The following is a 15995-nucleotide window of genomic DNA, read 5'->3' as shown; positions in this document are numbered from 1 at the left end:
GTGACGCCATTGAAAGAAAGAGAGAATGCCCGACGCCCAAGTTCCTAATATTGCTCAATCATGTCACCGCCATTAGCCAGGTTTTCTATCACTGACTCTGACTGTTGACATAGATGTGTTCAACTTCGGCTGTGAGCGTGTATCTCACGTTTTCTATGTTTGGGATTAACAAAAAAGCTAAAAATACTTGGACCTGCTTTGTCAGGTAAAATAATTTTAAAAATGAGCCGCCTCTGCTGGCATACACATGGAATCCTACCTCTCAGGAGGCTGAGGCAGGAGGATCATATGTTCGGGGTCAGCCTGAGCTACCCAGTAAGACGCTATTAAAAAAAAAATTAAGTCATGAAAACAAAACCAGAAGTTCGGATAAAGTTTGGTGCCTGGGTCAGCCTGCACCCTTTCATCAGTCAGTGGTTTCAGTTTTAGGTGTGTAACCTTGGACATTCTACACCCGCCTTTAAGCCTCATTTTCTTCACCTCTAAGACAACAGAAATATTCACCACCTTCGTTTCTCTTTGCCAAAAGATTGAATAAAATTATGCTTGGAGTGCGGTCTCAAAGACAGTCACTACTGTTATCTAAATATTCGCCATAACCTAAGTCAGCAGGCGGCAGGCCCGGAGGTTGCTCCAGACCTTACTCCTGCCAGGGAGGAGCGGAGGAGACCAGAGGTACCCCATTCAGCTTTCATTATTTCTCTTTGCTTAGGTCTTTATACGCCAAGAAGCAGCTTCCCGGCTTCTATTACTACTGCCCCCTGCTGGCCGGGGAGGGAAAGACTGGATGTCAGAGGTGAAGTGCGAGCGGCCTCCTCCTACCTCTTTTCGCACATCTCTTTGTCAGGTCCTCGGGTTTCCTAAAATATTAAAGCTGAATAACTGTAGGCGCCTATAAAAAGACGCGAGGGCATGCATGCGATCATTGCCTCCTTAGTACTGTAAAATTTTACGGTTATGTAGGAACCCAATGTTAAAATAAAAAGCCGTGAGGAAATTCCTCTGGATAAATAATTAGTTATGCCCGGAGACAGATCGTGGGGGCAATGAATTTTTTTTCTTTTCTTTCTTTGACTTTTCAATGTAGACAGATGGTTTACGCATCTTCAGCATCCTGGGCTTTTGGAGAAGCATTATATAACCTCAGTGCAGTCACCAAATGAAATAAGAAATTCCTCGTTTGGCAGACAGAGCTCGCGCATAGAGTTCATAAACTTTAAGAACGCTCCCAAGTCCAAAATCAGAGACAACCTGCTCCAAGTCAGCTCCCATTTGCACTTAATTAGGGAGTGTGTTTCGGAGGTCAGTGAAAACCAGCGGAGTATGTTTTCATAATAACTTTCCTCACAATAAAATGATTTGGGAGGCAGCTGTCCAACTTTTTCTGGAATGAGGGAAGAAGAATGAGGACACGGAGTGAAGTTATTGGATACCTTATCTGGAACTGCCCAAAGTGCTGTCTGGGATCCAAAGAACACACAGTACCTTCTGGATTAGGGGGAAGGAGCCAAGGGCTTTTATAGTCTCAACAATTTTCTTAACTGTGCAATTTTGCTTTATTGCTAACAAATAAATGAAGCAGTTTTGAGGATTTCCAATACCAGAGAACAAAGGCCTTGCTGGAGTTGTAATCATGTCATTCTTCTGGAAGGGGAGCGGGAAGAGCTTGGGTTGAGGAGAACACAAGTGTTAGGTTCGGAGAAAGCAGTTGGCAGTCCACACAGGTAGTGAGGTTTACAGGCAGATGCTGTGTGCACCTGAATTGCTCAAAGTTAACACAACAAGAGTCAAACGAGAGAGAGAGAGAGAGAGAGAGAGAGAGAGAGAGAGAGAGAGAGAGAGAGGCAACTTTTGAACTGAATGGAGTGGTATATGTCTGTAAGTCCAATGCTTGGGAGATATGAACAGGAGAATCAGAAGTTTAAGACCAACCTCTGCTACATAGCAAATTCTGAGCCAACCTGAGCTACATAAAATGACCCTACCCCCACACAAAAGTTATCTTTTTAGATGTTTCTAAATTCCATTTGGTTTTTGTAACTCACTTTAATTCAGAGAGATTTATAGTTTCCAAGTTGAGACTGTTTTTTTTTTTAATCATCATAGGAAGCTGGTGGCTTCAACATACTGAAAAGATTTCCATCCCTTTTCCAAGGACTTGTTTAAACATCTTGCACATACACACACACACACACACACACACACACACACACACACACACACACACCAAGGTAAGATCAGCTATATTATGCAGTGGCATATACTCAGGGATAAATTGTTCTGATACTGTCCTGAGGCTTCTAAACAGAACTCTACTTGCAGGCAGTCCCCATGTCCAGCTGCTGCATGCACTAGATGACCGAAGGGCATCCTGGACTGATGTGCATGACCAATGCCTCAGAACGGGCACATCATTTCTCTTTAGCATGATTTGCTGGTGGAGATAATGGGAAATCTATCATACTTTGTTTCCAAGTCTTGGCAAATCATTTTAGATCCTTTACAAAAGACCTGTGTCTAAGTCACCCTGAGCTCAGCACAGCTGGCACTTTGAATGCCAGTAGAAGTTACCTGGCTTCATATATTAACCTTGTGAAGCTTTGCCATGTCTGGAGGGCTAAGACATCCCTGGTGCCCCTTGCATCCTGGTGTCAATGTCTTTGTGTATAGTTGTTCCTGAATATCCATGGTGGTTGATTCCAGGATATCCTGCATTCCAAAATCTATGGGTGCTCAAGTCTCCCACAGAAAATGATATGGTATTTGCATATATCCTATGCACATCCTTTTGTGTTCTATGTATTGCTTTGATTGCTTCCAATATCTAAAAATAAATGCTTTGTTTTGCATTGTGTTTTGAATTCTGTGTATATGTGTGTCTGTGCATGTGAGTGTGGGTACATTTAGGGGCCAGAAGAAGGCATCAGATACCCTGGACCTGGAATTATAGGTGGTTGTTAGGCGGTCCAACATGGTGCTAAGAACTGAACTCCAGTCCTCTGCAAGAGCAGTATGCACTTTTAACCACCGGTCATCTCTTCATTGTGCCTGGTTGTGTTCTTAGAGGGAAGAAAACTATTCTGTGATATTTCAGGGGTGAGCCACCACACACACTCAGCTTAACACAATGGAAATGCTTTGTGAACAGTGGTCTTGTGTGGTTTGAGGAACAAGGGCAAGAGAAGAGTCCATATGGTCAGCGCAGGTACATTTTTCTTCTCAAACATTTTCAGTCCACGCTGTGGTTGGATCTGAGGATATGAAACTGGCAGATGAAGAAGAGTGTCCAATCCTGCCTCCCTCCGCTTGGTTGAACTCCATAAGACACTTGGGATGAATCAGCTGTGGCAGAAGGATCAGCTGGCTCCACGAAGATTATGTTAGGACATGACTATGATTCTATCTTAGTGTGCTCCCTTAAGCTCTCTTTTAATGACTGAGCAAGGAGACTCCCCAACATCCCTGTGGCTAGACCTTCTAGTCCAGCTTGAGGTGGATTCATCCCCAGCTGACAGAGTCACTGCAGAGATCTGGAGGCAGACTAAGTCTAAGTTGGGTACTCACAGAAACTGTGAGGTTGGTGTTTGGTGAATGAAACATTCAAGTTTGAGGGTTACTTGTTACATGGCAATTGTTTACTGATACACATTTGCACCTTTGTTAATGCTTAAATGTTGCAGAGTAACGATTTCTGTGCAAAGTCACTGATTAGATACCCAGGACCACGTTCTTTGCCAGGCATTATAAGCCAGGCCTACATCCACACAATGAAGCAATGTTGGGGGTTGTTTCTACAGTTGGTGAACATATCCTGTGTATGTGTGTGTCATGGCAGTGTCTCATCTTACACACAATTTGGCTCACTCTCCAAATCCTATAATGAAAAGGGAAGGCTTCTGAACTGTTTGGAGTATTTCCTTTTTTATTGGTTCTGATGACTTTTCTACATCCATGTTTTTTAGAGCATTTATAAAGTTCTGCTTTTTATAAAGCCAGGCCAGTTTGTGCTTCTCTATCACTTTCATGATCTGGGGACTCCAGGAGGAGGGAAGTACATCACCATGTGTCCATTCATCTGCCCAAATGACGTGAGCAGTCAAAGCATGAACAGCTCAGCCTTAAATAGTTTTCTGGGAAACAGAATAACTCGGGGAGTTAGTTCTTTTCTTTCTGAAACAGGCTTTTCCCCCTCTTTAGAAGATCTAACAACAAATGTTTCAGGGTCAGAAAGGTTCAGATGAGCAGAGCAGAGAGCCCAGGAAGACCATTGTCACAGCCACAGTCAAACAATGCTGTTTGTCCCCTTCTGCTTCCTTTGAGGCACACAATACTTTCCCCTCCCTGCCCTGTAGCTCTCCTGAGGCTGTTTTGGAGATTCTGTGCTCTTCTATATTAAGACAGGGATGCTCAGTGTTATTTGTTCTTTTCGGAAAACTTTGAGGCAGCAGCTTCCCAGGAAGCCTTTTGCCTCCTCTCAGACATTTGCCCAGCTAGCCACCACCTGCTCAGAAAGCGAAAAGCATCTGAAGCAAGCAAGTTCTGTTGGGAAATGTAGTAACTTGGATTAGAGAATCTTGGTTCCCCAAATTCCAGGCACAGGTGTTCTTCCCGCAAAGTTATGTTAGCACGTTGTGTCACACCTAACAAAATTTGGAAGAGGGAAGCGAATCTGGACAGTTAAGATTCCCGGTATACCCATACAGGCTGAAGACATCTCCTCCACACAAGAGAAAAATAAAACTCAGCCCTGCCATTTTCTGTAGTGGCTGCTTGACAAATCTGGGTGGGAGGCTGTCATTATGGATAGTTCATTTGAATTTCCTCTAGGCCGCAGAGCATTGGTACTTCTTTCTTGACTTTTCTCAAGTTGAGGAGAACCTGGCTCCCAGTCAGAGGCTCTCTTCCCACGTCCTTTGTCACTGCCCTCTCTTGTGCTAGGGTCTCTTACCTTATCAGCAGTGGGGTTTTAGTAGACATGACTTGAGTTTTATTACGCATTAAAGCTGCCTCAAGGCATTTACAGACAGATGTTCCTTCCAGACTGTGAAAAATGGGAAGTCACACCTTCCAGATGGAGGAGGAGAGCATTTGTGTAGTGATGAAGGGAACAGATGAAGACATTGCTCCTGGTCCTCTGTCCCTCCCCACTGCACGGAGACATGGTTTTGTCTTTAGATGACTCTTTAAGATCTCTACAGGACGGGGCTGGAGAGATGGCTCTGCATTTAAGAGCACTTGCTGCTCTTGCAGGGAACACAAGTTTGGTTCGCCGCTGCCTGTAACCCCAGATCCAGGGTATCTGACACCTCTGGCCTCTGAAGGAACCTGTACTGAATGTGTATATACCCATGCCCCTGCACGTGTGCACACGCACGCGCATACATGCACACGTAATTAAAAATAATTAAAATGAGTCTTAAAAACGTCTCCACAGAAAGTGTAGAGTGGCAGGTTGATCCCGTGGCTCAAAGACATTTCTACATTTTCATCAAGAGATAGCTCTACTCTGTCCCTTCGGTGTGTCTCTGTGTTAAATGGCATTCTGCCTCCTAGCTCATTGTGATTGGATATTATGCTCTGAAATGAGAGATTATTACTGGGTGACTTATAAATTGTCTTTGAAATTCACAATGAAAACAACTGTTCCTAGAAAAACCAAATCCAAGATGAAACTCTTATTGAAGATTCATGCTCAATATATATAATCAATATACTATTCAATACAATATAGCCAGTGTTATTATCTAATCTTTAATGACACTTTTCACTTTTTTACTTAAAACAAGCTCTGTGATATTAGTGTAGTCCCGTTGGCTCTCTGGGCATGAAAATACAAGGAGCTGACAAATAAGTCTCTTGTGTTTCCTACAGTGCCACCCCGCACCCTCCAGCTTCTGTGATCATTGTTCTAATTTGTAAGTGGTCAGATAGGCGAGCAGAATCCACAGTTGAGCCCCAGCCTTGAGTCAGCCAATGGGTTCAATCATTTCCTCCTCTTCAGCATGGTAACTGGAATGACTCCAAAGAAACCCAAGAGACTAGGTGGGCTCGACTTTCACTTCCTGCTCCAGCTGACTTCACAGGGCCTTTATGAGCCATTAAATGACTAAGGAGAAAAGAGAAGGAGAATCAAAGGCCTTGGTCCATTCACAAGCTGAATAATGACCCAAGTCATTAGTAAACCGCCCCTCATCCCCTGCTAACTTGTGCCCAGCTTCCGCTCAGGCAGAATGGTTGGAGACTACAGCTCCCCCACAGAGTGGTTTTAAACCCCCGTCAGCTTGGCAAGGTCCAGGAGGTGATGGACTTGGTTCTGGGAGGCTGGTAGCAGCTGAAAGCAGCCCTTCTGGCCTGGATTCCAGTACCAAGAGTGACTCAAACAGAGCCACACCTCTTTCCATCCTGCATTCTGGTGGCAAGGCATGTACACAGTCTTGTAAGTGCTTGGTGACAGGGTCCCAGGAGGCATTGTCACACCTATGGCCACAGAGCCATTTATACTTATTTGTTGATTACGGAGTGGATGGGTACTTGCTATGTGACCTGGAAAGCTTTAGAACCTTGATCTGACTAAAGCAAGAAAGTACAGGTTTATTAGCTATTTTGTTGGCTTATGGAGTAAGAATAAAACTTCATTAATGCTATATAAAAATTGAGAAGATTTTCATATTAATTTCTAGTCTTTGAGGCGAACAACATCCAGACACTCCCTGATTGAGAACATTTGTGCTATTCTTTTTAGATTCATCCTTTTCTCATTTCAGAATCTTTAAGAAATATCAAATTCATACTCCATGACTTTAAAAAATAATCATTTTGAAGATAGGGTATGCACCCCAGTCTGGCCTCAGAGTCTCTCAAATGTGATTCCTGATCCTCTTGTCTCAGTTTCCCCCCAGTGCTTGGATCTCAGGTGTGTACCACCCTGCCTGCCTGACTGCTGCCATCTTGAAGAAGAGTTAATTGATATTTTTCTGATGCATCTTTGTGAAAAACAAATTATTTCTCATGCCGCTGAACCCAAGAGTTCTCCTATCAGAAACTGATGGGAGGACTTTTCATCTTGTGTGTCCTGGTTAGGTTCTTTGGCTGTGATAAATACTGCTACCAACACCAACTTGGGAAGGAGGTGGTTTATTTCAGTTTACAGTTTATAGTCTCTCATGGAGGGAAGTCAGGGCAGGAACCTGGAGGTGGGAACTGATACAGAGATTATGGAGCAACGATGCTTATTGGCTTGTTCTCCATGACTTGCTCAGCCCGTTTTCCTTATACCACCAAGGACCAGCTGCCCAGGTGTGGCACTGCTGTGGGCTGTTCCCTCTCACATTGATCACCAGTCAAGAAAATGCCAGAAAAACTTGCTTTCTTGCTAACTTCCATGTGAACCATTGGTTGAAGAGCAGAATCCCCTCATTGCAGATGGTGAAGGCACGGCTAAGGCCCTAGAGCAGCGGTTCCCAACCTATGTATGGGTTGCGATCCCTCTGTGAGTCCAACTACCGTTTCACAGGGGTCTCCTATCAGATATTATCCTGCATATCAAACATTTACATTACAATTCACAAAAGTAGCAAAGTTACAATTATGAAGTAGCAATAAAAATAATTTTATGGTTGGGGTCACCACAGCATGAAGAACTGTTTCAGAGCGTCACAGCATTAGGAAGTTGGAGAACCACTGGCCCAAGAGCCTCAGAGCAATTAGAACTGCAGCGAACTAAGGCAAGCAGAGGGACCGGCAGAGTTCGGAAGCAGTTCATGCACACACTAAAATTTGTCATTCACCCACCCAACACCCACCCAACTCATGTGACCCCCACACCCTGGGAAAGTCTTTTGAGAGAGAGCTCTAACTTGCTTCTTGGGTTTGTTTGGGTAGTTCAGACCATCACTTATTCACTCTGTGGTTTTTTAAAAGTGGCTGTATATGTGAGACATATCAGTTTTTAGTTGTAGAAACTGAAAAATAATTCTGCCCTACCTACTTACAAGCTCATTGTAAAGGCCAGAGAGGCAGATGTCTATGGTGACCTTCTGGGAAGTAAAATTTATGACATAAACACAAAATAATGGAGCATATTGGCACTGAAGTTTCAATATGAAACCCTCTGCTTCACTCATTTAAATAGGGCTAAATTTATCTTTTTATGCTTGGGAGCTTTTGAATTCCTTTCTTTCAAACTATAAAACCTCAAAGACATGGCTTAGGTCTCCATGTTCTGGCCCTTTGATAAGATCGTGGCATAGTACAGGTTAATACAGGAAAACGAATTGTGGCCTAGATCTGAATGTGTGTGTGTGTGTGTGTGTGTGTGTGTGTGTGTGTGTGTGTGTGTGCATTTAAGAAAATGCATGTGTACCTTTGACCTAGCGACTAGCTGTCTTCATACACTTAAAAAGGAATACTGACTCATTAACCAAACAAGCTCTAGAAAATAAGTACTCACTTAACACAGTCATAGTGACTTGCTTGCTGTTTCCACTCCATTGCTGTTGCTGTGAACAAAAACAACATGCTAAATGGAGACTTAAGGGACCCCATGGGACCAATTGATGCCACGTGACTTCCTCCTTGCCTTCCATGAAAATAACTACATTATAATGGTCTGTGGTATTAATATCAGCTTTGGAAAAGTTGGGCAATGGCTCCATAGGGAAGGAAGAGGCCCAAGCAAGAACTATGGAATGTGCAGTATTTGACCAGACACGAGGCCACATAGTTTTTTTATAAGCTGCAACACATAGTTAAATGAAGTAGGGGCACCACATGGGCTCGGGGGTTAATTAGGGTTAAAAGGCCACCGGGGTAGTCGATCTATGATCTCAAACTCCAAGATGTGGTTAATAGGAAGGAGTTCCAGAAATTGAAGTTCTCAAAAATGAAACCTTTTCCAAAGCATATCCCACCCCCTCCCTGAATTTCTGTAGGTCTCTACCCACCACAGAGGCAGGATGTTCTTTTCTGGTCTCTGTTTGTGTTGGAATTAGACCTGGGAGGGGAGTGGTGGGTACACACCCCAAGTGTTTCTATGGCTTGATGGGTTTTTCCAGTGGTAGTAGAATGGGCAGAACCAGAAGGCACATGGGCCACAATGCTCATAGCCCAGTTCAGAGCTCCTTCATACTGGAATTACAGGCAGAGGCCCCACCCTGACCCCATCCATACTCTCTGTAAGGTTCCAGGGAGAGCTGATTTCTTTCTTGTGGTTCATCACATTCTCATCTCAGTGTGTGCAAGGGGACAGTCGATGTTTGGGGTTCTAAATTGCTGAGGTGTTTGAACACCACTCAGGGGTGGTCCCCAAACTCATAAAGTATAAAGATTCTCCTGGGAACAGATGTTAGTGGTATGCTTAATTATCCAGGAGACATTGCCTAAGGCAATTATCTCCATCTAATTCCTGGACAGTGGCCGATGGTTTGCCCAGATGGTCAGAGGCTTGGAAAGAAAAACATTTGAGAATGGGTGATGGGTATGTTCAGGGCAAATGCTGGATACACATCTTAGGTTGAGCTCAAGGAATGAGACTACATCCATCTTCAAGCTCACCAGAAGGCTCCACCCCAGAGACAGCTTTCCATAGTCAAAAAGACCAAATGGCTTCTTCACCCTAGAGATGTCTTCTAAATCTTTTCTTGGTTTGATCAAGGGGTTCAGATGTGGTGGCAGGGATGAAGGCCCTGCAGGAATCTAGGGGGCAGGGACTTCTTCTCGGCGTGGTGACCTAAGAAGTACCATAGTTAGGTTTCCACCAGGTAGAAGTAGCAAGCAGACCTGAGCAGGAGGACCATGACTTAAAAGAGCTTGCCAACTGATAAAGCTGGCTATATTGCAGAGTAGAAATTATGTCCCAATAAGTTAATACCTGTGTTATGCTTAGGTTTACTCCCTGGCTGCACCTTTTATCAGTTAAAATTTAAATCCTCCAACATCCCAAAGTTTAATCTTTCCATATGATTGCTTTAAAAGTATCATGGTCTTATCAGCATTGAAATTTTGTGTTGCTTGAAACAAAATTTTACTCAGTAGAAGGATAATACCATTCAAATAATTTTTTTGAGATAAGACAATAGACTGTTGGGCACAGGATTCCCTGGCCTAACCACGTATACCCATTCACCATAGCCTGATGGAGAGATGGATCTTCAAGACTCAGATATGTTGTCTGCTGGCAGCTCTTAGAAACTTGGGAGTGTTGGTTAGGATGAAGCATTGCTTTGAATTAATGATGAAGGAATGGTACCCTTCCTATCTGCTTTGAAATACTAATTCAGAGATGTGGGTTTGAAATATGGACACATTACTCACAGTACTGATCTAAAGTTGGCATTCCGTGCATGGCTCTACAGGTCTAATGAGTTTCAGCACTCAGCAGGGACTTGCTTCCACCCAGAGATGATACAGTAAGTCTATAAAACTGAGAGCTGGGGCAGGCTTCTGGTCATCCATGAAACGAGAATGCTGAATTATTACGCTGGGCTGATGGACCCTGGATTCTAAAACTGGAAAGGGAGGAAGAGGCACGGCACCTCCTCTTCCACTCTCATTTCAAGCAGCTGAGATGACCAAGAGAGGATTAGAAACCAACCTAGGCTTGAACCACAAGGACTCGGCTGCTGAGGGATGAGTGTTTAGGTGTGTGTTGCCCTACTGTGTGCTAGCTGGGGCAGAGACAAGAAAGAATAGCTGTGAAAGTAATATTGGGGCACTTGCTGTGGTCTTGTCTGCCTGTAGGGAGGACTCATGTGTGGACTGTGTTAGTCATGGTATGCCTCGTATTCAGTCTCAGATGTGGAAATTCAGATGAGATTGAAATAGGAAGAGCAGACACTGGCCAAGGAGCTTATGCGTTCGCTGGATGGAATAGTAAGACAACTTTGTATCGTCTCTATTACAGTGACTTTGTTTTAAGTTATAGAAGATGGGATAGATATACTGAATAGAAGTATTTGTAGAAGGCCAAGTTTGAGAGGGAGTGTTGATGAGGATGTAAAGCAGTCAAGGTGGTATATTCCAATAGACTTAAGCATTTAAACTTGGAAAATTCTTTTTTTAATAGGAAACCCATGACAGATACAATCACAGGACCTCATTTTTCCATTAGGGGACAAAGGAAATCAGGTATCCACCCTCCCTTCCCCGTTTCTTGGATTCAGTGTGACTGTATGGCTTATACTTGGTCAGTCATGTTTGGTATGTCTTCTGGACTTAGAAACGCAATGGGCTGATGAGGCAGGCAAAGGGCTGGAGGCAGGCAGGGAGCTGTCTACAAAGGCCGAATCAGCAGGGCCAAGAGTGCTGCAGGCAGCATTCAGAGCTGGCGACACTTGGATGTGAAGTTTCAGGGCTGGGATTTCACATACGCTTCTGTGATGCTCATGTGCCAATGTGAGAGTTATACCAGCACTGACAACCGCTATTCTTGCTAAAGACAACCAGGGTTGTGTCCTGCTATTTGTGCGATGACCTGGTGGCTCCATTGCCATTAATTCTTTCTGAAAGATGCCTGGTCACTTTGAGTTTCATGCCACATTCTTTACCAATGACTGGTCATTCCCCCGGTTCTCCACATAGCTTCCTCCAAGAGCCGTTCTTTCTGAGGACATGGCCTGTTTTTTCCTTAACCCAGACTGAAGAGACGATATGAGGAAACTTTCATGGCAAAGGAGCAGAATCATCCTTAAGGTTAATCCCAGCTGTTTTGGGGGAGGGGACAACTAGAGCCTCTGGCTTGTCTCACCCGGTAGAAGGACACTTGTGTGCCTTCCAGTTTTCTCACACAATGTCTCAGGTACAACTTGAATGTGAATTTTCTCCCCACACTTGTGTTTAGAATACTTGGTCCTCAGTAGTGGAGTTAATCTGAGAGTTGTGCAAAGTCTGGGTAGTGGGGTCAAGCTCGAGGAAGTAGGTGACCAGGAACTATGAGTGTCACACCAGATCTCTGGGGCCCCTCTCCTCTCTCTGCATCCTGACTGTGACAAAGTGAGCCGCTCTCTTCCATCATTTGCCCCTGCGGTCATGATACCCCATCCAAACATGTGGGCCACACAACCGTGGACTGAACCTTGTGGAATCGAGAACAAAATAGACCTTTTCCTTTCGCTGTTTATGACACGTTTTGTTTCAACAATTGTAGTAACTGACACAGTTGCTTCCTGGACCTGGCACGAAAAGCCAGGGCGTCCAACCTTCTTCCTCTTGTACAGTCCTGCGTGCTCTTAAGTGTGTTGTCTCCTTGGTGTTCTTTACTCGGACACACTTAACCTTTCCAACAAAAGCACAGGACTTGGGAAGCCTTAGAACCACAAAGGTAGTTTTAGACAGCCAGCCACTCAGCAACACAATTTAGCTTTGGGGCTCTTAACCAGCAAAGGCCCATAAATGAAACACAAACATTTTCTGTTTCTGAAAGTTTGTTATACATATTATAATTGTGTGTATATATGAGATTCAAGTTGGTTTCTCTTCCCACCCTACGTGGGTTCTGTGGACAGAACTAGAAGGCCACATTTATGAGGCAGGGGCCTTTAACCACTGAGCCATCTCCCCAGCCCCATAAAAATACGTTTAGTAGAAAAAAAGTCTAACTGACTCTTTTAAATTTTTTAATTCAAGGAAGATTTGTTGGCCATTGATTTTGGACCAGGTACTACCCTAGTCACTGGGGATTCATATGTGAACAGCACCAAGAGCCTTGTACTTACGTTGGGGGATATGAGTCATAAACAAATTTAAAACACAAGAATGGCTTTCCAGTGGTGGTGAGCGCTTCTGAGGGAAAGAAAGCAGGAAAGAGCTTGGCAGGGAGGGGGACGCTAGGAGCATGATAACCTAAGCAAAGGCCCCTGGATCTACAGAATGAATGGAGAGAGAACACTGGACATGGCAAGGAGAGGCTCAGAACCTGCCTTGTTTACCCTGGAAGGATTCAGGCTTTTGAGAGGGGAAGGTCCTTGAGATTAGAAAACAGGTAATAGTCTCGCCTGGCATATATGTTCTCACAGTGCATATGATTGTCAAAAATTGAGGTGGCAATCAGAAAATGTTATTTCTAATGTTACTTTTTGAGAACTTCATATATGTGTATGTATTCCTCCTTCCTTCTCCTCCCTCTAATTCCTCCTATATCTTCCCCTCTAGAATCCCTGGCCTCTTTTTAAGAAATTGTTTTACACACACACACACACACACACACACACACACACACACACACACACACACACACCTGAGTTCATTTAGTGTTGCTTTTTTTTTTGTTTGTTTGTTTGTTTTTTTTTTTTTTTTGGTTTTTCGAGACAGGGTTTCTCTGTGTAACTTTGCGCCTTTCCTGGAACTCACTTGGTAGCCCAGGCTGGCCTCGAACTCACAGAGATCCGCCTGGCTCTGCCTCCCGAGTGCTGGGATTAAAGGCGTGCACCACCACTGCCCGGCCTAGTGTTGCTTTTATATATATGCTTTTAGGGCAGACCTCTTGGCATTATATAACCAACAAGGGTCTCACCCCTGGTGAAGACTGGTTCTGACTCTCTCAGCAGTCATCAATGACCTGTAGCTCTTCATCTAAATGTGAGACCATGTGAGAGTTCGCTCATTCATGTTGGCATGTCTCTGGTGTTGTTACTGTTCAGGTCTTGTTTAGACAGCCGTATGGTTGACATTTCCTGGGTGCCACTTCCCTGTCACATCAGACTTCCTGGGCTTCTGTCCCTCTTCTGAGATGTTTCCTGAGCCTTAGGTGTAGGGTATGCCAATCATACATTTTAAGTATACTCTCAGGTGAATCTGTCAAGTGGATATTCCATGAAATTGATATCTCTATTAAAAGAAGTAGCGTTTTCCCTGGATGAGAAAGTACACACCTGTGTCTTAGGGAACAGAGTCAGGAGAATGGCATGCTTAAGGACAGATGGGCCACATGTCTACACACTGTCTGAAAAAGAAAAAATAAAAAACTTAATTTTTTTTTGTTAATCCATACTTTTTCTTTTTTAAGTGATAAACTAACTTGAACTCTTTATTAGAGGCTCAATTTGAAGTCTTCAGCAACGTACAAGTTTCAATATTTTTGACAAATATTCTGATGTCACACTTTAAGGCCCTCCCTCCCCCTCCCTCTTTCCTTCCCTCTTTCCCTCCCTCCATCCCTCCCTTTCTTTAACATTCTTAATTAAAATATAACTGCATCACTTTCCTCTTCCCTTTGCTCCCTCCAGCCCTTCCTGGATCTCATCTATCCAGCTCCTCCCAGGTCCCACCCCTCAAATAATAGCCTCTTTTTCTTTGAAAAAAAAGGTATAAAATTATATATGTATATATAGTTCTTTTGAATATATATCAATAGAAAGATATGGATACATAAACACAAGCTGCTGGGTCATTGCTGTCGTTATTTGTGTACATTATTTCATGGCTGACCACTCTGTATTGGATAACCAGTAAGGGAGCTCATCCTTGGGAGAGGTTGACTCTCCTCTCTCAGGGACCATTAGTTGCCTGTCGTTCTTTGTGTAGGGGTGAGACCCCTTGAAAATCTCTTCCTTCTGTGTTAGCATATCTATTGATGTTAGGATTGTTCAGATCTTACTTCTGCAGCCATTTTGGGAAAGACTATTTCACAGCAGATTCTTGGTGTTCCCTCTTTTGGAATCTCTCTGCCTCCTCTTCTGTGGTCTCTTCTCTAACCTATAGATGCAGGAGCTATGATGTAGATGTACCTCTCGGGAGTGGCTCCCCAAGATCCACTGATCTTTGCATTGTGTACAGTTGTGGTTTTCTGTGGTGATCTCCGTTTGTCACAGTATTTGTCTCAGGAACAAAGAGGGTTCGGGGGCCCTGGTCTGGAACTGGCAAAGGTGACCCTCAAAGCAACCCCACTTTTTCTAAGTCCACTCTCTGCTCAGTTCCTGCTCCCAGGTGACTAGTATTCTAACAGTTGTCTTAACAAGTCAGTCATGCTTATTCTAGAATCTCCCTTAAGTGGAATCTTATGATTTCCACTCTCATATGGCTGACTTCTTCCACTCACCAAAAGATGTTTTTAAATGAGTTCCTTGAGAGTTTCATGCAACAGTATTTGACCATATTCACTCCTCCACCTGCTGTTCTTCCCTGATCCATCTCCCGTCCCCTGCATATGCAACTTTGTGCCCTTAATTAATTAATTAATAAACAATTCTTATCAATTCTTCAAGGCCAGTCTATGCTGCCCAAATATTCTTGAATGTGGAGTCTTCCACTGGAGTGTGGTCTGCTTACCGTCTTGGAGAAAACTGACTCTCCCTCTCCCAGCAGCTAACAATAGCCAGTAGTTCCACAGCTTGGGGTAGGATTGTGTCAGCAAAAGATTTTTGACAGTTGATCCTGTTATATAATTAAGGCATTGATTTTCCACAAATTATTCTTTCATTCATTATATTGGTGGTAATTAGTTGGATATATATATATATATATATATCTCACTAATAAGTCTTTTATAAAAATATTTGTCATGTCTTTTTTGACATATGCTTTCACCTCTCTCTGGCAAATAACTGCAACTTTGAATAATGAAGTAAACATATGTTTAACTTTATAAGAAACCACTAAGTCTACAGGATGGGAGGATGTCTTTGCCAGCTGTCCAGATGACAGAGGATTAATATATAGAATCTACAAAGAGCTCTAAAAGTTAAACACCAAAATTACATCTAGTTAGCAAGTGGGCTAATGGACTGAAAAGTTCTCAAAGGTTAGCACACCCCAGAGATACTCGCACGCCCTTATTTATTGCTGTTTTCTTCACAATAGCTAAGATATGGAATGAAGCTAGCTGCCCATTGATACATGAATGGGTAAAGAAAATGTGCTATACATACACAATAGATTTGGTTCAGCTGTAAAGAGTTGTTCTTTTATTTTAAGGATTTACTTTTGTTATTTTTAATTATATGTGTATGTGTGTTGGGAGTTGGTGGTATGTGCATATGAGGGTAGGTGCCTATGGAGGCCAG

The sequence above is a fragment of the Peromyscus californicus genome, unplaced genomic scaffold, assembly GCF_007827085.1.
Source record: "Peromyscus californicus insignis strain IS unplaced genomic scaffold, ASM782708v3 Scaffold_14__1_contigs__length_90479793_seg_2, whole genome shotgun sequence".
Taxonomy (NCBI): Eukaryota; Metazoa; Chordata; class Mammalia; order Rodentia; family Cricetidae; genus Peromyscus; species Peromyscus californicus.
This window is presented reverse-complemented; position numbering follows the sequence as displayed.